Source organism: Amblyraja radiata, chromosome 4, assembly GCF_010909765.2.
Source record: "Amblyraja radiata isolate CabotCenter1 chromosome 4, sAmbRad1.1.pri, whole genome shotgun sequence".
Lineage (NCBI taxonomy): Eukaryota > Metazoa > Chordata > Chondrichthyes > Rajiformes > Rajidae > Amblyraja > Amblyraja radiata.
In genome coordinates this window covers 87,751,546-87,774,507 of record NC_045959.1, presented here as the reverse complement: position 1 = coordinate 87,774,507, position 22,962 = coordinate 87,751,546, and the positions used below count along the sequence as shown (strand labels likewise).

Below are 22,962 nucleotides of genomic sequence, written 5' to 3'. Positions count from 1 at the left end.
TGCAGGTACAGCAGGTGGTAAAGAAATCTAATGGCATGTTGGCCTTCATTGCGAGAGGAATTGAGTTTAGGAGCAAGTAGGTCCCACTGCAGTTGTACAGGCCCCTGGTGAGACCGCACCTGGAGTGTTGTGTGCAATTTTGGTATCCTAATTTGAGGAAGGACATTATTGCTATTGAGATAATGCAGTGTGGGTTCACCAGGTTAATTCCCGAGATGGTGGGACTAACATATGATGAAAGAATGGGTCGACTGGGCTTGTATTCACTGGAATTTAGAAGGATAAGAGGGGATCTTATAGAAACATATAAAATTCTTAACGAATTAGACAGGCTAGATGCAGGAAAAATGTTCCCGATGTTGGGGGAGTCCAGAACCAGGGTCACAGCTTAAGAATAAGGGGTAGGCCATTTAGGAATGAGATGAGGAAAAATGTCTTCACAGTTGTGAATCTGTGGAATTCTCTGCAATAGAAGGCAGTGGAGGCCAATTTGCTGGATGTTTTCAAGAGATAGTTAGATTTAGCTCTTAGGGCTAAAGGAATCAAGGAAATGGTTAAAAAGCAGGAACAGGGTATTGATTTTAGATGATCAGCTGGCTCGAAGGGCCAAATGGCCTACCTGCACCTATTTCTCTATGTTTCTATGTTATCAATGTTGCTGGGAATTGACCTTTCGCAGACTGTCACCTAGTGTTGAAGATCAGAGGTCAGAGCGACATCCAAGGGAGGGGGCACTGTCACAACATTTCAAGTGAAACTATGGTAAACTTATTTGGCAGGCTGGGGAGAAGAGTAGCAGCAGTGCAGCAAGTTAGGAAACAAATGTAGAGGATAAATCAAGCAAGTTCAGTGGATAGAGCAGACTGGGGCAGGTTAGGGAGTGTGGCAGGGCTGGCAGGTCCAATTGGGTATGGAAGTTTCAGAAATTACAGGGGAACACAAAAGTGGAGGTAGAATTGCTCCACTAATCAGGGAGAATGTAAGAGTAGTACAGGCGATCCTGGAAACTCACCCATATGGAATTCCGGACTATCTGTACTCAGACTTTTCTGGACTTTATCTTGCACTAAACGTTATTCCCTTTATCCTGTATCTGCTATCTTGATTGTAATCATGTGCGGTCTTTCCCCTGACTGGATAACACGCAACAAATAAGGTTTTCACTGTACCTCGGCACACGTGACAATAAAGTAAACTAAAAAAAACGCTCTTGTGGAATTTATGTGGAGAAAACACAAAATGTGAACGGATTTTGTAAGATTTCTATTTTTAATCGCGCGATGCTGTGGGGCAATAAGCTTTGGATATGTTGACACTGCATGAACAGTCTCACTCTAGCTTCGCTTTGCCATGCCATGTCCAGTCCAAGGACACCTGAACAGTGTCCCAGAGTGCAGCGCTGCCGTGCTCTACCTCTGTGAGGCATTTTGTCGGATGCGCTGCATTTTGAGGAGACACCTTAGTCATGGTAAGTTCGTACATTGGCTCCTTAAAAGTAATCTCTTAGCCTATACTACACTTCCACTCAGTCACTGCTCTTTAATCTTTTATGCCCCCCATAGTCCTGAATTGGGGGAAGGCTGATCCCAATTGTGTAAGTGAGGACTGGCGAAACTATATTGGGAGCAGATGCTAGTGGGTAAAATGACAGCTGACAAGTGGGAGATCCTTACAAGAGAGTTAGTAAGAGTTCAGAGACAGCTTGTTCCCATAGTGTGTGGAAGGCAAAGATGTGGGTGGAGGGGGGGGGGGCATCTTTCAATGCTGGGGGGGGGGGGGCAAGACAAACAGCTTATTGTTGTACTTTTTCAATGAATAGTTTTATGTGCTATCAAGTCATTCTGTACATGAGTACAATCAAGCCATTACACAAAACTCAAGAGTCAAAGAGTATTTAATGGCCATATGTACAAAAACATAACATTAACATTTTTATTTGCTGCAGCATAACAGGTCTGCAAGCACTGTACTCAAAAATCAAGAGAGTCAAGAGTATTTTATTACTATATGTACTAACATGGAACAATGAGATTCTTACTTACAGCAGCATAACGTCAGTAAACCCTTAACTTAATAGATAATATAATAAACATAAATAGTTCAATAAATATAAAAACTATATAGTGGAAAAGATAATACAAAGCCCGAAGTGCAACCAAGGCAGTTCGTAGTTCAGAGTTTAGTTGGAGTTCGTTGTATTCAATAGCCTGATGATCACTGGGAAGAAGCTGCTCCTGAATGTAGACATTACAGTTTTCAGACTCCTGTACCTTCTTCCTAATGGCAGTGACGAAATGAGAACGTGGGTCCTTGGTTATGCTGGCAGCCTTTTGGAGACAATGCCTCCTATAGATCCCTTCGATGGTGGTGAAGTCAGTACCCATGATGGACTAGGCAGTGTTCACCAGTTTGTGTAATCTCCTTCAATCATGGGCCTTTGAGTTGAAGTTGTCCAACTGGGCCATGATGTAACCAGTTAATATGGTCTCTCTGGCGTGCACCTGTAGAAGTACAAAAGAGTATTTGTCAACATACTGAATCTCCTCCATATTCTAAATAGAGTCGTTGATGGACTTTCTTTATAATTGCATCAATGTGCTGGATTGTGGACAGATTTACACAAGTACAATAGGTTGTGCAATGAGAACATTACCAGAGTGCAGAATATAGTGGTATTGTGTTACAGTTACAGAGAAAGTGCAGATTTAAAAAAAGTGTAAAGATGTGGGAAATCAGGACTACACCCTTGGCTTATGAGAGGACTGTTGAGTAATAAGATAACAACTGGGAAGAAACTGTTCTTGAATCTGGTGGTATGTGCTTTTGAATTTTTGTCTCCAATACCCGATAGGTGAGGAGAGACGAACTAAGCGAGGCGTAAATGGTTTGATTATGTTGGCTGCTTTCCTGAGACAGCATGAAGTGTTGGTAGAGTCGATGGGGGAGGTGATTGGAGAGACTGGAATGTGTGATGGACTGGACTAGATCCACAACTCTCTGCTATTTCTTGTGGCCTTCGGCAGGGCTGTTGCCAATAGGATGCTTCCCACGGTGCATTTTTAAAAGTTGATAAGAATCGTTGGAGAGATGCAAAAGTTTCTTCTGAGGAAGTAGGAAATTTAGTTCAGTTTAGAGAAGTGCTGCTGTGCTTTTATTGGCCTTAGCTTCGATGTAATTGGACCAGAACAAAATGCTGATGATATTTACGCTTCGGAACCTGAAGTCCTCAACCATCAGCTTCAGCATATTCATACGGTCAGAAGGAATAGAAGTAGATTTAGGCCACTTGGCTCATCAAGTGTACTCCGCCATTCAATCATGGCTGATCTATCTCTCCCTCCTAACCCCATTCTCCTGCCCATAACCTCTGACACCTAATTCTCTGAACATGAAAAATAGAGATGGCACAGTTTGAGGAGAATCTTAAGGCATTTTATTCATATGTTAATAATGAGAGGTTAGCTAGGGAAAGGGTGGATTCACTTGAGGATAAAGTAGGGAATTTATGCCTGGACCCAGAGAAAGTGTGCGTGGTATTAGATGTGCATTTTTGTGCTGGTATTCACCAAGGAGAAGACCATGTGTTCAGGGAGAAGTACGGTGATGTTTTAGGACACTTTGATGTTATGCAGAAGGATGTTTTGGGTCTCTTGTTGAACATCAAGGTGCACAAGTCCTAAGAGCCTATCCCAGGAAATTGTGGGAGACAAGGGAAGAGATTGTTGGGGTCTTGACAGAAATATATGAATTAATTTTCACCACAAGAGAGGCCCCAGAAGATTGGAGAATAGTCATTCGTACTCCTTTGTTTAAGAATGGCACTCGGCTGAAATAGACCAGTGAACCTTACAGCAATGGTAGTAAAATTACTCGAGAAGATTATGTGGGACTGCATTTACACACAATTGGTAAAGCACAGGCTAATTAGGAATAGTTAGCATGACTTTGTGTTAGGGAAGGTCTGATTCATAAATCTGATTGAATTTTTGAGGAGGTTACAAAGATGATTGATAAGGGTAAAGCCAAGCATGTTGTCGACATGGACTTTAGTAACTCATTTGATAAGGTCCCTCATAGTGGGGTGCTCCAGAAATGTATGTAACATGGAATCAGTGGGTTTGATTCAAAAAAAGACAGAGGGTATTGGTAAAAAACTGTTATTCTAACTGGAGGTCTGTGATGAATGGTCAGCCATAAGGATCAGTGCTGGAACTTCTATTGTTTGGTATTGGACGGAAATATAGGTGGTCCCATTTACAAGTTTGCGGACGATACAAATATTGAAGGAATAGCAGATAGAGAAAAATGTTGTAAAAGCATACAACAAAATGTAGATAATTTGGAAATTTTTGGCGGAGAAATGGCAGATGGAGTTTAGTCTGCACAAGCAACTTTTTGCAAGATCTAATGAGAAAAGTATACTAAATGGAGCATTAGGAGTTGTCTTAGGAGCATTGATATATAGAGGAACCTTGCGGTGCAAGTCCATAGGTCCCTGAAAGTGGGAACATTAAGTAGATAGGATGGTAAAAAAGGAGCATGATGTGCCTGCCTTCATCAATTGAGGCATTGAGTATACAAGTTGGCATGTCACGTTGCAGCTGTGTAAAACATGAGGCCATGTGTGGATAATTCCGCTGAAATCTAGTCCCTCCATTACAGGAAGAATGTGGAGGCTTTGGAGAAGGTGCTGTAGAAGTTCATGAGGTCATTACCTGGATTAGGGAGTATTAGGTGTTAGAAAAGGTGATATCAATTTGACCTGATAGAAGTAAATAAAATGATCAGAGGCATAGATGGGGTAGATTTTTTTCTAAATGGACATGTTAAATGCTAAAGGGCATAGGTGAGGAGAAAGTTTAATGGAGTTTTATGAGAAGTTTTTTTTCACAGAGTGGTGGACACCTGGAAAGGTGCTGCAAGGGCAAGTGTTAGAAGCAGCTACTCTAGTAATGTTTAAATAGCATTAGACAGATGTGAACAGGTAAAGAATGGAGGGATACAGACATTGTGTAAGCAAAGGCAATTAGTTTATATTGGCATCTTGGTTGGCATAGCCTTGGGGGCTGTAAAGCCTGTTTCAATGTTGTACTGTTCTTTATTCTATGGCAAGTTTCAAGCTCCTTGGATAACAAAGGGTTTTGAAGGTTTCAAAGTATACAGCTGGCAGGTAAAGGCATCTGAGACAAAAGGAGTCTATTTGAGAAATGTAGAGTGTACAGAAGAAATTGGGAGAGCAACAAGGGACAATGAAGTATCCTTGGCAAATTAAATGAGGTGAATCCCAATACATTGATGAATCCATCAGGAGCAAGAGAGTGACCAGCGACAGAGTCCAGGCAATTGTGGGCTACCAATAATATCACTGGTAGAGATATTCGGTAATTTTTTAGTCTAAGCCGGTTGCGATGCTAGTTGAAGGTGGTTGCCGGAGGTTGCAGGTAGTGGATTTTCAAAACGGCAACCTATTTTCAGTCCCGGCCAGTTTTGAATTTTTTGAAATAATCTCCGGAACATAGAAGAAGCGGAAACCACTTTCGACCATTAGGGAGACAGACAAAAACCTCCGGGAACCTCCGGGAACTGCACGGAAACCTTGGGTGGGGCGCAAAGTCTCCAGAGGTTTCCGTTCAGGTTTCCTAAGTGGGACAGGGGCATAACTCAATGGGACAGGCAGCATTTCTGGAGTGAAGGAATGGGTGATTTTTCAGGTCGAGACCCTTCTTCAGCATCAGCAGCGTGTCCGTTTTTTTCCAACTTTTATTGTTTTTTTAGTATGTTTTAAAGTATGGTTTTTGTGTTTCTTTGTGTGTTTTGTGTGGGGAGTGGTGTGGGGGGGTGAGGGGGAAACCGTTTCGGTCGCCTCCTCCACGGAGAGGCGACTTTTTCCAGGTTGCCTCCCCCGTGGCCTAACATCGAGGATCGGGCGGCCTTTCCCGGAGACGCGCCCGGGGCTTCAGCGGCGGGCGCTGCGCGGACTCTCGGCGTGGAGGCTCGCTGGAGGGGAGCGCTCCGTTTCGCTGGCCCGTGGCAGCCTGAAGCCGCGGTCTGCTGAGCTCCAGCTGGTTCAGCGTCTGCAGCCCGGGATCCCTCGTGGGGGACCCGGGTAAAGAAGAAGCTTCCACCGCCGGCCCGCGGCCAACTTCTACCGCGGACTCGGCATGGACTTACCATCACCCCTGGAGGGGAGCTTCGACCGCCGGCCCTGCGGTCTGCGGTGCTTCTGGCTGCGGCGCGGTGGGAACTTTAAATCTTCGACCGCCGGCCTGCGGCCTACACCATCTTGAAGCCGCGGTCTCCGGTGGGGAAGAGCCGACTGTGGACTGGCTCTGGACTCTGGTCCCGACCACGGGGGGAGATGGAGGAGGACTGGCCAATTTTTGTGCCTTCCACCACAGTGATGAATGTGGATGTTTGTGTTAAATTTTTATTATGTATTGTGTGTTCTTTCTCATTGTATCGCTGCTGACATATTCATTTCACTTGCACTTTATGTGCAATGTGACGAATAAACCCGTATTGTATTGTATTGTTCTTCAGACTCTGAAGAAGGGTCTCGACCCGAAATATCACCCATTCCTTCACTCCAGAGATGCTGCCTGTCCCGCTGAGTTACTCCAGCTTTTTGTGTCTACGTTCTATGACTATGACCATGGGCCACATTATATCTTTCCAATGAGCCAATACCCAATCTGCCAGCATGCAGACTGTAGATGGGGGAGTATGCTGCAAGAAAGAGGGGTTCAAGATTCGGCAATTGGCAAGCTCTAGGGCATCACACTAATCAGTGAAGCATTAGCAACAGAATACATCTTGTGTTTCTATCAAGATGCATTCAGTGAATCATAATTGAATATTTGATATGGGATTTTAAAAGATATGTAAAATTGTAGCAATGTTGAAAATTAAATTGTGTTGCTCAGTATAGTTATGCTGCCTCCTTTTGCCTTCTGAAATAATTTAATAAGTAACTTTCATATTTAATATTGACATTAAAAGTAAGAGGAAAACAAGTTCAGCACTATAATACAGGACAGAATCATAATTGTAATCATTTCAGTTGTTCCTGCAAGGTAAAGGAATCTATTTTTATGAATTTACAAAGCATTTAAAAAAAAACCTGGACACTTGGTTATTACGGGTGATTTTCGGTGTTACTACAAACAAAACAAAGGCATGCCTTTAGAAGTATTTTTCCACTCGCCCCACTTTGATCCTTTTTCTTTGCAAAGCTTGTCTGATCACTGAGTCATTGGCCCATTTTGTGCTTTCCCCCAAAAAGATTGATATTTTCAGTGAAGAGCTATCTTTATTCTCATTCACAGCAGAGTTTGTGCTTAGTCTCATGCAATATGAGAGGCAATCTGGATAGTTGTAAACTTCCCCATGCATCATTTTCGAATTAATACAAATAAGGAAATGAGCACATGCACCTGCTATCCCCTGACAATTGCGACTGGCTCCAACAAGTAAATAACATGCTAGATGTTTACTGTATGTTGTAGTGAGCTTGACACCGAGGATGTTGTATGGTTGAAATCACAAATTGTACCCTGCTGTATGTTCTATGAAGGAATTAACCTCTGCAGTGTTCTTTTTACATCAAAACAATTAAAAAAAGAAATGATAAAATAAGCAAAGCTCCAAAAGCCCTGAAAATGCTGAAAATGTGTGCTTTGTGCTTTCTATCAGACCTCAAACTGTGAAAGATTGAGATTCGTTCCAGTGAGGATGTGAACAAATTGAATGACCTGTTGCCTGTTTTAAAGGAAGAATCAGGAACCTGTTCAATAAGTGAAACAAGATAAAACAGAATATATGGACAGCTAAAAAAGTAATGTGAAAATTCCAGAACAAAAGAATGGAAAATAAGAGAAACGTGAAAACACATTCATTCATATACAGCTTTTCAAAATCTTAGTATAACATGTAATCTAATTAGTGGTGGAAACAGATACAACCGTGGGATTTAAGTGGCTTTTAGCTAGACACATGGAAATGCAGGGAATGAAGGAAGAAAGATCATGTGTAGGCAGATGAGCTTTGTGAATCTTGAGAACATTTTTGGTACAGACATTGAGGGCCGAAGGGACTGTTCCTATGCTGTACTGTTCTAAGAAAGTAACTGCCAAAATGCCCATAGGAAACCCTTAAAAGTAGAGGAATGGGCTAAATATTGACATGAATATTTAACATGAAGAATAATATTCAGTTGAATTTATTGTCATATATAGACATTTAGACTTTAGAGATACAGCATGGAAACAGGTCCTTCAGCCCACCGAGTCCACGCTGACCAGCAAGCCTGTATGTCTTTAGAATGTGGGAGGAAACCGGAGCACTTGGGGAAAATCCAAGCGGTCACAGGGAGAATATGCAAACTCCGTATAGAGAGCAGCACCTGTAGTCAAGATCAAACCCGGGTCTCTGGTGCTGTAAGGCAGCAACTCTACTGTTGCACCACCGTGCCGTCCACCAAGGTACAATGGAATTCCTTGTTCACAAGAAGCCCACAGCAAACAGTATTCATTCGGTAATGATAAGTATACCAATATATACAACGGCGAATGACAAAACAGCAGATTGCTGCAAAGTTGTAGTGCAGTCTGATGCAAGGTTGCAGCTCCCTGCTTTTCAAAATACAATTGTGTCCTTCATACTTGTATAGAAAGCAGACTGAAGACCTTTGTTTATTGTTTCATCAGAAAGGTTTTCCACTGCAAGAATTGCGCATTAATTGTGTGCAGGATTAAACTTTCAGTGTGGATTCTTGTGCTCAAGTATTTGGAATATGTAATGAAACGATAATGTTTTGACCAAATTTTGACAAAATTCTACCAACTGCCCCATTACACCAGGCTAGCAATGAAGATACGGGACCTTTTAGTGGAGCTTTTTTTTTGTCATTCCAGTAGCATGATATAAAAATTTTATTGGACCACTGGAGCAGGTGCAATAAAGATTTGCAATAAATATATCAAAATAGAAAGTTTACACTCTAAAATCCAGTGTATATTATTTTTGTGGGAATTTTCAAGGTTCATGCGATGTTTTTTGTGTCTAGACTTTTACACAGGCACCTAAATTGGTAAACCGGCCCAAACTGTGGGTGATGAGATTTGCTGGGGCCACATCCAACTCCCACGTTGCCTTGGACTTTAAAGCACCCTCTGCTGACCTGATCAGTCCTGCAGTTAGACACTCTACTCTGCTTCTGTTGGACGGAACTCTTCCCCCCACCCTGAAGTGCTTACCAACTTTGCTGCCACCTGCCAATTGCAGATACGTTTCTAGCTTTATTTTGTAAACGTTGGAAATCTTATGGTCTGAACAACAAGGTTTTCCCCATAATATGAGAAAGTGCAAAGTGAGAGACCTCAGTCTCGTGGACAAGGGACAGTCTCGTAAAAGATGACATGGCTTTTTCAAAAATGGTGCTTTCTAGAATTTGAAGACCCAAAATGAGTTGAGGTGCTGGTGCGTGAATGCAAATATATTGGCACAATTTACACTTGATTTTACAGTAGGTATCTGAAATGACTGAAGGCGTTGGGCTGCTTTTCTCTAAGAGGAGGCTGAGGCCTGGCCTAATAAATGGCTTCTATATTATGACAGTTTATATTACAATGAGGCAGATGAGACATCACTAGAGGTCAATTTGGAACTTGCAGCTGACTTGGTTTGCTTATCTCCTGTTGTTCAGTTTGAGCTGAAGAGCCTGCTTCTATGCAGTGTTACTTCAAGACTCTTTGGCAAGTATATTGGCTCATTTCAGGAATTGCTTTCTCCAGTGTCATTGCAGAGTCAGCCAAACATATTCGTGTTTCACTGTCTGTCAATGGATGGGGACGTCTGCCTGGGAGGAGGTAGAGGCAACGCAGGGAAGAAAGCAGCAGGGAGACCTACCATGATGAGAAGATGGACAGTGTAAAATTTGACCTATAATCTTACCTACAAACATTTTTTCCACAGCAATTGCAATACAGTCGTTCAACGCTTGCCTCTTAAGCTTAAACAATAAAAACCATGAGAAGTTAAACCATTGTCCACCTATAAATATTATTTTCGTTTAGTTTTGTTTGGAGATAGAGTGGAAACAGGCCCTTCGGCCTACCGAGCCTACGCCGACCAATGATCGACCATGCACTAATTCTATCCTACACACTAGGCGGCAGCATTTATATAGCCAGCTTTCAGGTAGCTGTATAAATATTTTTACCAGCTTGAATCTGAGAACATTGTTACAGAGAGAAATTTACAAGAGAAATTTGAATTCTTGTATTGGCTCTAATTTGAGGAAGGACATTCTTGCTATTGAGGGAGGTTCACAAGATTAATTCCCGGGATGGTGGGACTGTCATATGATGAAAGAATGGGGCGACTGAGCTTGTAATCACTGGAATTTAGAAGGATGAGAGGGTATCTTATGGAAACATATAACATTATTAAGGGATTGGACACGCTGGATGCAGGAAACATGTTCCCGATGTTGGGGGAGTCCAGAACCAGGAGTCACAGTTTAAGAATAAGGTGTAGACCATTTAGAACTGAGGAAAAACTTTGTGAATTTGTGGAATTCCCTGTCACAAAAGGCAGTGGAGGCCGATTCATTGGATGCATTCAAAAGAGAGTTAGATAGAGCTCAGGGCTAGTGAAATCAAGGAATATGGGGAGAAGGCAAGAATGGAGAACTGATTGTGGATGATTAGTCATGATCACATTGTCTGGCTCGAAGGGCCGAATGGCCTACTCCTGTACCTATGGTGTATGTAACTATGTATTTCTTGGATTAGCTAATTTTTTGTGATCGTGGGACACAGTGGTGCAGCTGGTAGAGCCAGACACCCGGGTTTGATCCTGACCTTGGGAGCAGGTAGCGAGCGGGTAAGATCATCTCTGACCCCTCTCACCCTGGCCACAAACTCTTTGAATCACTTCCTTCTGGAAGGCAACTCCGGACTGTCAAAGCTGCCACAGCCAGACATAAAAACAGCTTTTTTCCACGAGTAGTAGCTCTGCTCAATAATCAAAAATCTGTAGCCTCCTTTTGCTCTGGTATTTTATTTAATTCACATGTTTAAACGATAATGTTTTATTATTAACGTTTAATGTTTTATGTGTCGTTCTTAATTGTGAGCGGAGCACCAAGGCAAATTCCTTGTTTGTGAATACTTGACCGATAAACGTATTCATTCATAAACTTATTCATTCATTCATTCGTCTGTGCACTGTTTGCATGTTCTCCCTGTGACCACGTGGGTTTTCTCCCTGTGACCACGTGGGTTTCCTCCAGGTGCTCCAGTTTCCTCCCACATCCCAATGACGTGCAGGTTTGCAGGTTAATTTTACAGAGGTCTGTTAACCCATAAGCTGTAGGTTAAGTGACTTCTGTAAAATTGTTAATTAATCCTATGAATGGGTGGGTCATAGAGCCATGGAGTCATCGAGTCATACCATGTGGAAACAGGCCCTTCGGCCCAACTTGCCCACACTAGCCAACATGTCCTATCTACACTAATCCCACCTGCCTGCATTTGGCCCATATCACTCTAATCCATAAGATCATAAGTGATAGGTCGTCATAGATACAGCGTACAGTTTACAGTTTATTTTATTGTCACGTGTACCGAGGTATAGAGAAAAGCTTTTGTTGCGTGCTAGCCAGTCAGCAAAAAGACAATACATGATTACAATTGATCCATTTACAGTGTATAGATAGATACATGATAAAGGACTCGGGTGACGGGTGGCCGAGGTATCTATTTCCATGCTTTATCTCTGAACTAAAATAAACTAGAATCCAATCCTTCGCTATCATTCCAACTTTTTCAATGGAATGTTTTCCCTTTTCAACATTGTATTTGTTTGTACTCCGCCAACATGTTGTATGCTTCCATGTCTCTCCTCTGGGAAAGAAGGGTAGCAGCTGCGTGTCATTGTAGGGATTTCTGACCGGAGGCAGTGCTCGATCTCCGCGAGTTTTCTCACCAGATGGGACGGCTTCATGCTCCTATAACATCGGCACTACTGAGCAGTTTGCCCTGCCAGCTTTCAGGTGGCTGTATATTCTTGGAGGATACACACCCATAGAGGTGAAGCCAACATCAAAGGGCTGGTCCAGCATTTCCCTTGTCCTGGCCGCTGTTCCTGCAGGTCCACGGATTGTCAGGGCCTGCAATAGCATTGGCATTGGCAGCAGCGTTGCCTCCATGCTTGCACTTTGTGCTCTGGCAGTGAGACTGCTGGAGGGCAACTGAGAGCCTTTGCCGCCACCTGCATATCAGGAAAGTGCCCAGCGCTGGCAACAAGACTTGACTTTGTAGTGGGGTGCAGAGCAGATGGTGCCAGAGACTCACTCACTTATAAAATGCTTGCATGCTTTCAGTGCTGAGCTTCATGCAAGCAGCTTCGGATGTTTGACACTTCTGGCTACGCTGTGCAAGTGTCACTGAATGGCAAGTCTGCCATGGTGTGTCAGCACCCTTCTTACAGATCTTTGTCACTTTACAAATTCACAAGTTATAGGAGTAGAATTAGGCCATTCTGAACCTTCTGAATTTTGTTGTCGGCAGGACAGTACTCTGCATATCGCCAACTTGGATAATTTTACATTTTTATCAAGTCAATTAATCAAGCCAATTAACCTACAAACCTGTACATCTTTGGAGTGTGGGAGGAAACCGGAGATCACAGAGAAAACCCACACAGATCACGGAGAGAACGTACAAACTCCATTAGTCTACTCCTGCCATTCAATCATGGCTGATCTCTGCCTCCTAATCCCATTTTCCTGCCTTCTCCCCATAACCCTTGACACCCATTCTAATCAAGAATTTGTCTATCTCTGCCTTAAAAATATCCACTGACTTGGCCTCCACAGCCCTCTGTGGCAAGGAGTTCAACAGATTAACTACCCTCTGACTAAAGAAGTTCCTCCTCACCTCCTTTCTAAAAGAAAGCCTGTTAATTCTGAGGCTATGACCTCCGGCCCCAGACACTCCCACCAGTGGAAACATCCTTTCCACATCCACTCTATCCATGCCTTTCACTATTTTGTGAGTTTCAATAGGGTTCCCCCTCGACCTTCAAAACTCCAGTGAGTACAGGCCCAGTGCTGTCAAACGCTCATCATATGCTAAAGCACTCATTTCTGGAATCATTCTTGTAAACTTCCCCTGGACTCTCTCCAGAGTAGCACATCCTTCCTCAGATATGGGGCCCAAACTGACATTTGCAAAGCTGTGCAAATGTCACTCAATGGCAAGTCTGCCATGCTGTGCTCCTTTTGAATGCAGAGCAAATCCTATTGCAGCTACAGGGTGAGAGATGTTTCCATCCTCTGATAAAGGACTGACATTTTGTGGCGCAGTGGCGCTGCTGTAGACTTACTGGCTCACAGCGGCAGAGACCCGGGTTCCATCCTGACACTGGGTGCTGTCTGTGCAGAGTTGGTATGTTCTTCCTGTGCCCACATTGGTTTTCTCTGGTTGATCTGGTTTCCTCCCGCATTCCAAAGACAGGCTGGTTTGTAGGTTAAAGGTAGACACAAAATGCTGGAGTAACTCAGCGGGACAGGCAGCATCTCTTGAGAAAAGGAATGGGTGTTTCACTTGTGAGGCCCCCACCCCCATGACTAGAGGACCATGACTACCCAACAGTCCGGAGCTTCAAACGGCGATCCAGGTAAAGTATCGCCTGCTCCTGTGTGAATCCAGTGTGACACTTTTAGATCCTACTGTATGTTGTCATTAAATAGTTGGTTTTAAAATACATTTTGGATTCACACAGGAGCAGGCGATGCTTTACCTGGATCGCCGTTTGAAGCTCCGGAGTGTTGGGCCTGCTGCTTCAACATCAGAGCTGTGGTTTGCGGAGCTCTCAGCATCGGGCTGCGCTGATTTCAACATCGCGGAGCCCTGAGATCCCTTTGCTGAGGGTGCCAGCGTGAATCTCTGCCCAGCTCAGCCTGTGGACTTCGGGAGCCGCGGTCTCCGGTAGGAAGTGGCCGATTCGGAAGTCCAAGCCGCTGAGGGTGTTCTTCCATTCCGACGTCGGAGTTCCATCAACCCGGCGTGAGGGCCTGAGCATCGGGCCGCCCATAGCGGCGATTGCGGGGGGCTCGAGAGGAGGGGGTCCGTTGGAGACGGAAAAAGGGATCATCAATGGGGGGGGGCGAAGACTCCTTCCCATGGAAGAATGCTGTGAGGCGGAGGCGACGGAAGAAGTGCTCCAAATAGCGGGGGGTGCGGAACTCATTGAGGTGGAGACAGAGGTGGACAAAGGTGAGGCCTCTGCTGAGGACAGACCGTTCGGTATCTGAGAGTGGGAGGTCAGGGGGGATGGTGAACACACGGCAAGGATGGGGGTTGGGCTGGAGGAAGGCAGGTGAGTGGACTGAGGCCGAGGCGATGTCTGGTGGGGGGGGTGGTGGGTGGTCGGGGGGAGGGGGACTGTAGTGTGGGTGGGGAAGAGCTGGGATCACATGGTTTGAGGGGGATGGGGAAGACCCAGTGGAACTGCCACTGATGTTACCAGGGTTGGGGGGACTGGCACTCTGACACAGCGCAGTCATACCCAGGGGAGTTGGAGTCTGCAGCGTGGAAGCTTCAGGCCCGGTCCAGGATGCAGGTAAGGCGATGGCTGCGGTGTGCTGGAGAGTGGTGGAGTGGCGAGGGTCGGTGGAGCGTGGGAGGTCTTGGTGGGCGGATGGTCGGTGCGGCGGGGAGGTTCGGTGGGCCCAGTGCGGCGGCGATGTTCAGCGGGCCTGGCGCGGCGACGATGTCCGATAGGCCCGGTGCGGCGGCGATGTTCGGCGGGCCCGGGGCGGCGGGAAGGTTCAGTGGACCCCGGTACGGCGGCGATGTTCGGTGGGCACGGTGAGGCGGCGATGTTCGGCGGACCCGGTGCGGCGGGAAGGTTCGGTGGACCCCGGTGCGGCGGCGATGTTCGGTGGGGCCAGTGCGGTGGCGATGTTCTGAGGGCCCGGTGCAGCGACAATGTTCGGCAGGCCCTGTGAGGCGGTGATGTTCGATGGGCCCGGTGTGGCGGTTATGTTCTATGGGCCCAGTGCGGCGGCAATGTTCGGTGGGCCCAGTGAGGCGGCGAGGTGAGTAGGCCCCGGTGCGGCAGCGAGGTTGATAGGCCCCAGTGGGGCGGCGAGGTAAAAAATCCAAGGATTTTTGGAGCAAATTCTTCTCCGACAACGAATATAAATCTCACCTGCATTTTAATCCTCCCCGCCACACCACCAAAAACCCCGGAATCGCAAGAACAGCGCCACTGATGGTAGGCTTTGTAACAACACCACTATGTCAAAAGTTTTATACACCATGGCAGAGCGAGGCCGAGGCCCCCCTAGATCTCGAGGCCCTAAGCTTAAGCTTTTGAAGCTTATACGTAAATCCGGGCCTGACCGCAAGGCTCGGTGCTGGGACCGCAGCTATTTACAATATATATCAATGATTTGGATGAAGGGATTCAAAGTAACATTAGCAAATTTGCAGATGACACAAAGCTGGGTGACAGTGTGAACTGTGAGGAGGACGCTTAGAGAATGCAGGGTGACTTGGACAGGTTGGGGGAGTGGGCAGATGCATGGCAGATTAAGTTTAATGTGGATAAATGTGAGGTTATCCACTTTGGTATAAAAAACAGGAAGGCAGATTACTATCTAAATGTCGTCAAGTTGGGAAAAGGGGATCTCGGGGTCCTTGTTCATCAGTCTATGAAAGTAAGCATGCAGGTACAGCAGGCAGTGAAGAAAGCGAATGGCATGTTGGCCTTTATAACAAGAGGAGTCGAGTATAGAAGCAAAGAGGTCCTTCTGCAATTGTACAGGGCCCCAATGAGACCACACTTGGGGTATTGTGTGCAGATTTGGTCCCCTAATTTAAGGAAGGACATTCTTGCTATTGAGGGAGTGCAGAGTAGGTTTACAAGGTTAATTCCCGGGATGGCGGGACTGTCATATGCTGAGAGAATGGAGCGACTGGGCTTGTACACTCTTGAATTTAGAAGGATGAGAGGGAATCTTATTGAAACATATAAGATTGTTAAGGGTATGGACAAGCTAGAGGCGGGAAACATGTTCCCGATGTTGGGGGAGTCCAGAGCCAGGGGCCACAGTTTAAGAATAAGGGATAAGCCATTTAGAACAGAGACGAGGAAACACTTTTTCTCACAGAGAGTTGTGAGTCTGTGGAATTCTCTGCCTCAGAGGCCGGTTCTCTGGATGCTTTCAAGAGAGAGCTAGATAGGGCTCTTAAAGATAGCGGAGTCAGGGGATATGGGGAGAAGGCAGGAACAGGGTACTGATTGGGGATGATCAGCCATGATCACATTGGCTCGAAGGGCCTAATGGCCTACTCCTGCACCTATTGTCTATTGTCTATTGTCGAAATGTGTCCTCCAAATGTGTACACATGTGTCCTCCAGAGTGGTGAGCCCTCTAACAAATCGTCTGAACAATTTCCCTGTGGGATCTCACCAGTTTCTGGTTCTATCCAATGTATGAGAGAATAACCCTACAACAAGATGTATGGTTTATTAAAGAAAGGCCAAATGCATTATTTTCTCAGATTAAGATTATCTTTGGTTGCCTGTAAAATGCTGAGGGAAGAGGCCAATGAGAAAGCATGGCATCTGTTCAAGAATATGCAACATAAATTTTCTCAAGTCAAATAAAGACCAGTTGATGTATCCAGATGGTACTGTGTTCATCAGTAATGATCCTTCCCTATAACTAATTTACAATTTAAATGTATTAAAACGCCTGCCTAATCCAATTACACCACTGTACATGCACATTAATCTTCCCCTTTTCTGGTAATTTTACAAAGTATAATTTGCAAAGTGATCTTGCCACGCATTAGAGGAATTGTAATATCGAAAGACTTGCAACACAATCGGCATTCACAGCAAATAATTTGATGTCTACAGGTGCTTCTGCAACTACTTCTTCGCATACAGTTTTTAGTGTAGTGCAGCAATCAGTGCCGAATATAAACAAGCTCTAAGCGGGAACCGGTCTCTGAAAGACTCCCGTTTCTTTACTTCCTAATTACTGGGTTTTGGTTCTAATGCTTTGCCAGATGTGTGTAATCTTTTAGTCATTACTCTTTGCCATGCAAAGTTTTGAACGCTGGCAAAATGGCTCCAAACATAATAACCAATATAAAACATCCTTCCCACCAACCTCCTCAACAAAGTTAGTCTGATTAAAGAGCCAGTATGTTTAAAAAAAATGAAATTGGCTATAACACTTATGTGTGGAATAGAACAAAGTGCATCACTTAAAGTGTTTTGTTCCAGTTTTAGTGTTAGTCTTCAGTTTGGTTTATTGTCACGTGTACTGAAGTACAGTGAAAAGCTTTTGTTGCGTGCTAACCAGTCAGCAGAAAGACAATACATAATATTAATCGATCCATTTACAGTGAATAGATACATGATGAGGAAATAAAGTTTAGTGGAAGGTAAAGCCAGCAAAGTCCGATCAAGGATGATCCGAGAGTCATCAAAGAGGTAGATAGTAGTTCAGGACTGCTCTTTGGTTGTGTTAGGATGACGCAGTTACCTGATAACAGCTGGGAAGAAACTGTCCCTGAATCTGGTGCTGTGCGTTTTCACACTTCTGTACCTTTTGCCTGATGGGAGAGGGAGTGGTCAGGTTGCGACTCGTCCTTAATTATGCTACAGGCCTTGCCGAGGTAGTGAGGTGTAAATGGAGTAAATAGAATGGAGGTTGTTTGTGTGATGGTCTGGGCTGCGTCCACAATTCGCTGCAATTCTGTGCGGTCTTGGTTGGAGCTGTTCCCAAACCAAGCTAATCATGCATTTATATCGGCTGCATTATGGATCTAGGGTGTAGCAATGTACATCGCCAAGGTGCTTCCTGGAGTTTGAGGAACTGATAATTATTCTCTTGGGCTCCTCTTCGGGAAAACCAAAATATAATTCCATGGAGCATTGGAAGAAATGCCATTAGCCATCATGTCTTTGAATAGTTTTATTCATTAGTTGTAAAAATCTTATATGTTGGGGAAAAATTGCTCCTTGACATGAATGAAATATGCAATGCAACCTCCATAGACTTGACAACTTTCCTTCAATGTGCTACAAACTATTTTGTGATAAAGATTGTGTGAATTTGTGCATGATAGCAATGGAACCAAATGCTTGCTAACATTTACTGGGTGAGCAACACAACAGCTTAAGGGCCTGTCCCAATTCGGCGTCATCCTAAAAATTGGTTGGCGCGTCGTGACACGTGCATGGCGCGTGGTGGCGTGTGCAGTGACGCGCGGTAACGCGCGGCACCCCAGGATTTTGGAATGCTCAAAGTCCTCGCGCGCCACCTGCGTGACGTATCCCTTGCGCACGCTGACGTACTGATGGCGTACGCTGATGTACTGACGGCATACGTGTAGCATGTGGTGGCGCATGGTTATGCATGAACATTGCCTATGCTAATTTATTATGCATGACCGTGCGTCAACGTCCGTAACCATGCGCTGCCCGTACGCCATCGGCGCGCCATTTGCGCGTCATTTGAGTGCCTCACCACGTGACCGCCTGGGTATAAAGCGCGCGTAGTTTTGAACATTTTTCACTGGGAAAATCCTTGCCACGGAGTTTGGACTAAGTACGAACGACATCGCAAATGGCACCCAAATGAAGCAGGACCCTCAAGAGCATTTGGCGGATGACAGTCAATACCGGCCTGTCGCGTAAATGCGCGCAAATGACGCCCAAGTGGGACAGGCCCTTTACTGGGAGAAAGCCTGGCTGTCTTGTCCCGTCTGCTGGCCCAACTACACTTTGTTTCCAGCCTTGTCCTTGGGATACAGAGGGTGATATTAGTTTGTGGATTTGCTATGCTGATGCCTTCTGTTTATATAGTTTTGGTATTCAAGTGGATTTGATGCCAAACTTGCTTCAGAAATGAGAACCACAAATCATCACACGTCGTGCACCTCTGGGGAGGAGGCCTGAGTGGGCGGGAAGGGTGGGTGGGGGGTGGGGGGGGGGGGGGGGGGTTGACCTGAGATAAACTGGAGTACAGGAGACCCAGAGAATATTGAAGGCTGATAGGGGCAGGGAGAGACTAGACAACAGAAGGATGGAGATTGGGAGGTTTGGGGAGGGGAGGGGGTATTATAAAGGTACTAAAGATGTTCAGAAATCATTGCACAGGGGAATTTAGATGGAACTGAACAGGATGCCGGTCACTCCAAGCTCTGTCCATAACCTGACCATATTCCCATTAAATGTGCCAACTCTAGTCAGCAGACATTCATGCTGCATTTTCACTTTTTCAAGCCCAGAGTGATGAGAATATATATTTCAACTCTGGTCTGCTGCCCTCAGCAATAACCTCTCTTCCATTTTCATCGTGGAATAAATGAAAGGATTTTCTGCTGCAGTGTTGCCTTCCATCCATGTGCGCCTGTGTATTTATCACTAATGGAAACCTTCAGCTTGCCTAATCCATCACATTGTGGCAAGCAGAGATGAGGCATCTCCATAAATAGAGAGGGAAGCAGGTGATCCCAATACACTCACACAAGTTTATCTGGCTCTGTGAACAGTGGCCACACTAATCTATAATTCGAGACAAGAAATTTTACAGGAAAAAAACTCGGAACGAAATAAAACCTTACATGTTTAAATAAAAAGGTACTCGTTAAAAAAAATGTTTGAGCACAGCAAATAGTAAATTTTAAAATAATCAGGTTAATTTTCCCACGATGGATTCTTCATTGTTTTCTGCATTGTTACTGTGCTGGTATGCTCGCTTGCTTGTTCAATTCCCATTCAGAGACTGGAGCCATATTTCAGATGAAGCTTCAAACCAAGGTCCCTTGTGCCTGTCAGATGATCATAACATAGCCCCTCAGCAATATTCCGAAGTACAAAAGTTGAGTTCTCCCCAGAGCCGTGACCAATATTTATTTCTCAGGCACTGACAGTTTAAAAATAAAGCAGATTTACTGGTCTTGAGTAACAGCGGCAGTTTCCATTTACAGAGTACTTGGAAGGTAGCAAGAATAAGCCAAGGTAATTGATGGGAGTGTGTTCAAGCAAAAATCTGATGCCAATTGAAAAAATTCAGAAACTTGGACAAAGAGATCGGTACGAAGCAGTCTATTGTGTGAAGAAAGAGTGGTGAGATGTTAGCTTAGTTTTGCGATACAGCAAGGAAACAGGCCCTTCGCCCAACTAAGTCCACTCTGACTATCAACCACTCCCACACACTAGTTTTGCATTATCCCACTTTCTCATCCATTCTCCACATACTAGTAGAAATTTTACAAGAGGTTAAATTACCTTCACGTCTTTGGGATATAGGAGGAAACTGGAGAACCCAGAGGAGTTCCACAGGGAGAATGTGCAAACTCCACACAGACAGCACCCGAGGTCAGGATCGAACCCGAGTCTCTTGCGCTGTGAGGCAGCAGGTCCACAAGCAGTGCCACTGTGCACCTAGATTCTTGATCATACGACTTTGACCTTTGAATGCACAGATTATATTACATTGATGTTTGTGGGTTCTTGTGCTGCACAAATTAACCCTTGGTTTCCCTCTGTAAGAGCCTTCAACTCATCCATAGGTATGTCCCTGTAAAATGCCACAGGGCCAAGAGAGATAGCTGAAATATTGCATATCCTTTTGACTTTATGGTTTGAAACTGAATATTAAAGGCAGGGATGATAATCCTTATTTGTGTTCAATTTATTGATTGGAATGTAAGACTTTTTGGGAAATGGAACTAGCACACCTTTCAGAATGGCATATTTTTTGATTAAGGAGGCAAGAAATATGAAGTGCTGTTATATTGTTCAATGAAAAAAAAGCTTTAGATGTTGAAGATGGAAAAGACCTAAATACACCAGAAAGCAGTCAGCATTCTTTTTTTTGTCGTTTTTTTTTAGAGATACAATGCAGAACCAGGCCCTTTGGCACACCAAGTCTGCACTGACCAGCGATCCTCGCACATTAACACGACCCTAAGGAAAAAAGTAGTTCCATTTTTTTATACCAAACCAATTAACCTACAATCTTTGGAGTGTGGGAGGAAACCGAAGATCTCGTAGAAAACCCTTGCAGGCATGGGGAGAACGTACAAACTCCGCACAGACAGCACCCGTAGATCAGAATTGGACCCGGGCACTGGCTCTGTAAGTTCGACCGCTCTGCCACTGTGCTGCCTTGACCATTCCATGTCCATTCATGTATGGAAAAGAAATGGTTGCAAGTAGAGGGCTGGCAGAAAATAAAATTTGCTTGCTTTCGTGACGCAATGCACTCTGCACCATCATTCACAATTCTTGATGTGTTTGCTGATTATTCAGGGGATACTGTGGTTCCAATTGCAACAATCCACCCCTGCAAAATCTCCATGGAATTCCTGTTGTTGTGTTATTTAGGTAGTGTTCAATTATTTTTAATCTAACTAATGGGTGTTGGTGTTCTGGAGTACACCACTGCGATGGAAACAAATTCAGTACAAACATTCAAAAGGGAATCGTGAGAATTTTTGAAAAGAAAAATCTGTTGAAGTGTGGCAAGTCAGGATTATTTAGATAGTGCTACAAACATTTTGGAGTGAGCATAGTGCATTGAATGGCCTCTGTCAGTGCTGTTCCATCGTCTGAAGTATCTCTTTTACAATTGCTTGGTGAACATAATGAGGCAATGACATTAGCACAACTAAGTTATTTAACTCAGATATGTGTGAGGGAGTGTACTTCAGTATGTTAAATCAGGGCAGCAATTACACATTCAATGGTATGACCCTGGATAGTGTGCTAGAACAGAGAGACCAAGAGATACATGTACATCGTTCCCTGAATGGACAGGGTGGTGATGAAGGCTTTTGGCATGCTTGCCTTAATCGGTCAGGGTATTGAGTCCAGGATGTCATGTTACAACTGTACAAATCATTAGTGAGACCACTCTTGAGGTATCGTATGGAGATCTGGTTGCCCAGTTGCAGGAAGGACGTCATTAAACTGGAAAGGGTACCAAAATGAATCACAAGAGGGTTATTGGAGGGCTTGAGTTATAAAGAGAGTCTGAATAGGCCGGTACTTTTCTCCCTGAAGTGTATAAGACGGAGGGATGACCTTATGGAAGCATATATAATCATGAGGCGTGTAGATAAGATGGATGGTCACAGTCTTTATTCCCAGGATAGGGGAGTCTAAATTTAGAGGTCTCAAGTTGAAGGTGAGAGGCGAAAGATCAAAAAGAGACCTGAGGGGCCACTTTTTCACATAGGGTGTTGGGTATGTAAACTGCTAGAAGAAGATGTAGAGGTGGTTACAATTACAATGTTTAAAATACATTCAGACATTACATGGATAGGGTCAATTTAGAGGCAGATGGGCCAAATGCAGGCTAATGGTTCTAGCTCAGGGACTAGTCAGCTCATGTTCCAGTTGGGCTGAAGGGCATGTCTCTAATGAGACACTCGGATAGGTGAATAAAGATCTGATCAGAGAGATGGGTTTTAAGGAGTGTGGATGATGGAGAGCAGTGATGTTTGAGAACTCCATTATGGGTCATTAACTGACCTAATGTGCATTTCCACGATTTTATGTTTATTATTTTTGCTGTCATTTGCTTCAGATAACTAACTAAATCAAATACAATACGTCAGATCTTAAAATGAAGCCTGCTGTCGGCTCAAACCTATTTAATTTATTTTGGTGCAAAGTTTATTGTTGTAGTCTCCTTGGCAACAGGCCTGCAACTGAGTCAAATGCACAATTTTCAAATATTTCCAGCCTTTATCATTAGTTAAGTGATAAATTTGACAGATTGTTGCCATTTGGATGAGTCATAATTTTATAAGGAGCCTTCAGCCGCAAGCCAGGCTTGTTAAAAGTAAAAGGCCAAGTATTGTTCTCAGAGTGTATTGAATAGTGGAACTTCCCTTCTGAGGCAGGTAGATGCAAGCT

At 44.4% G+C, this 22,962-nt stretch overlaps 1 protein-coding gene and 1 long non-coding RNA gene across 2 annotated transcripts in view; both read left to right on the top strand.

Annotated features, from left to right (window-relative positions):
• tsnare1 (t-SNARE domain containing 1) overlaps positions 1–22,962 on the top strand; it is an 807,948-nt gene that overhangs the window by 187,387 nt on the left and 597,599 nt on the right. The window lies entirely within an intron of this gene.
• Positions 4,578–22,394, top strand: LOC116972360. The gene is made up of 3 exons (XR_004411784.1): positions 4,578–4,589; positions 8,948–8,950; positions 22,223–22,394. It is a non-coding gene; the product is annotated as an uncharacterized LOC116972360 (long non-coding RNA).